Source organism: Centrocercus urophasianus, unplaced genomic scaffold, assembly GCF_019232065.1.
Source record: "Centrocercus urophasianus isolate 14NV4802_14NV808 unplaced genomic scaffold, USGS_Curo_1.0 seq_43, whole genome shotgun sequence".
Classification (NCBI taxonomy): Eukaryota; Metazoa; Chordata; class Aves; order Galliformes; family Phasianidae; genus Centrocercus; species Centrocercus urophasianus.
Window position 1 is genome coordinate 2036816 of NW_024885011.1, and position 2882 is coordinate 2039697.

A 2882-nucleotide genomic window follows, 5' to 3' on the forward strand; every position below is an offset into this window, starting at 1 on the left:
CCAATTTTTAGACTAAATAGTTGAGTAATACTTGCCCTGTCCTTCCCCGCTCTTTCTTCCTTCTCCTTAAGAAAACACTCCTTTTATTGTTTGCAAAATATCTTGGAAGGCATCCAGAAAATTGCTGCCTCTTTCTTTAAAAGAATAGTAATAGCGTTAGACACGAGGTTATGTCATGGAGGGCTTTTATTGGTAATGCATCTGAGTTAATCAGAAAATTTCCACTTTGAAAGCTTTGGCACAAGCAGCTTTTTCTCCAGCCTCGCTTATGGTGAGCCCTGTCATCCATGCCAGAGTGGGCCCCATGTTTTCTGTCGTAAGGAAACACGATGCTGATAACATATGGGAATTGTATTCGGATTGGAAGAAATTCATTTTTTCAGCTGTACCCACCTCTCAAGTTTTTCCAGACTAAACTTACTGAGGCTAACTGCTAGCATTTAACTTGTAGCATCTCTGGAGCTGTGGTTGTTGGACTTGCTTATCAGCTAACATATGGGTCAGATTAGTTTATTTTACAACTAATTTCACGTTGCTGTGTGATTCACCAGCTTTTCATTTACCATTGATGCATACTCTCAATGTTTTAACTTTTTTCTCTTCTTTTTGAGTTACTGGCAGTGAGATGTTGTCCATACCACGTACTGGGTGGGACAGGGGGCTCAGCAATGTGCACCAGGCCCAGCGGATCTGCCAAACACCCTCACTTCCATTGACAAGACCAGCCTGACCACTGCTGAATTGAAAGCATTTGGAATTTTCTGTGGCCTCTTCCTTGTCAAAATCCCAGTGTATGTGGTTATGTGATGCCATCAGAATGACTCACTGCCATAATTGCATATGTTCTAAGGGGTTATTCCCATTGTGTTATTAAAAACTAGTGATGTTTGATTTTTGGCAGGGACTGTCTTCCTTGTATGATCTACAGATTTTGTCAATTAAATGAAAGAAAATGAGATTTCCAAGACTTCAGTACAAGACTGGACTTGTACTCAGAGCACCTTTTCAGTGTGCTATTGAGCTACTTTGCTTCATTTAGTCAGTTAAAAGCAACATCAGCCATCTTACTCTCCTTGTTGCAGCGACTCCCTGCAGAGAACAAGGACAGAAGTGAGCTTCATAGCCAGCCTTTAAATGATCCAAAGAGCTGCTAGAAGGTACCTCAGGTTATTTATCACACAATCATTTTCTCGACTCGGCGTCTCACAAGTTCATTCTCAAGGATGTAACTTAGAGTGGGAGGCAGTGCTCCTTGGCAAAGGGCTCCAGCTCTGATAACTCCCTAACTGAAAAAAAAACCCAACCCAAGAGCGATCCCAGATATCGTTGCCTTGGATTTTGAGTTCCTAAAATAGCAAATACAAGCAATAGGGGAAAGCTAGAAGGAGGAGATAGGAGAAAAGTGAAAAGAAGCAAAAAGGTGAAAAGGGACTTTGAGAAGCCAAGCTGCTCCGTGTCCCCAGAACTCATCCCTCATAACAAAAGTTGTGCTCAATCCCATGCAGTTCTCATAGACTTGCAGAGCCTTCTGCGCTGCTCTCTGCACTCAGGCTGGAGCTGCAGATCTCTCTCACAGGAATCGTTTACTAACCATCAGAAATTGAAAGCATTTGCATGTAAAGATCTTACTTTTGTGATTTGATTTTGATAGTCTGGAAAAAAATGACTTCCTTTCTGGAGAGCTGCACGCACTGTATGATGCATCTTAGCCTTGTGCGTCCCTAGATTTCACATGGCCTTCATCAGGCTACGTCAAAGGGATGGCAAATGAGGCTCTAACCAGCTGATTTTGCTTGTGCTGTAAATAGCCATGTCATCTACCTGATTGTCTCTGTTTTCACTTAGAAAGATGCTACTGCTCTTCTAGAATTCCAGAGATTCTGGCAAGCAGCTCCATCTGTGCCACGGTTTGGCATTCAGTTGGGTATGATATATTATTATCTTTATAAATGCCATTGAAGTGATTTATTGGTGGTGACTGATTATGCAGTGATGGTATTTCTGTAATTTGCCTAGAGTTTTTTTTTTTTTAATGTTATCCCTAACATCTCATCCTATGGAAACTATTGACATCATAACACGTGCGAGTAAATATGTGTAAAATATTTCTTCTAATGCTTTCAGACAGCGTTTCAGCATCCCACTACATTTCCTTTCATCAAAGCTAAGATTTCTTCTGAGTGAGAAATGGTTTTAACATAAACATGAACTAAGAAGTGTATACATTGCCTCCACCTCCACAGGAGTGGAAAAGTAGTAAATGGTTGTTTGAGGAGTAGGTGTGCATGCATGTGACTTGACTGCAGCTGATGAAAAATCCTGCTTTATACAGAGAGGATAAGACCATAATACAGCCAGCCTGTGTTTGGTGCAGTTTGTCTGCCACAGCTCCTAAACCTTGGCAAATTAGATGGAAATGAAACAATTCCAAAAGCGTGGCTGCACGCTGTTAATGCACCGCCCCTAACCTTCATTCCCTGCTGTTCAGGGAGAATTGCCCCAGAGCTCAGTCTACTGCCTAGCAACTCTCCTGCAGTTTTTCTGTAGGTCTGTCCAGTGGTTCAAGAGTATCAACGAAGATCTTTTCTATGCAAAGAAACTTCTGAAAAAGGAGCAGACTGTCTGCTGCACACCTAGCAACTATTTCTCCAGCACCACAAGTGTCAAAGTGTGGAACATGGATGCACGTGGAATCCAGAGCAACACTTCTGTGCCCTCACCCCTATGGTCATGGATGGAGGTGGGTGGGAATGTTACTTGAGGAGAGACCTTTTCACTCCTGCTTTCTAGCTAATTTCAATCACTAGGGATTTGACCCCCATTGGGGTGAATAAAGCAAACAGAGCTTGTTCAGCAAACCCATTTATTTATTAATGTGTTTA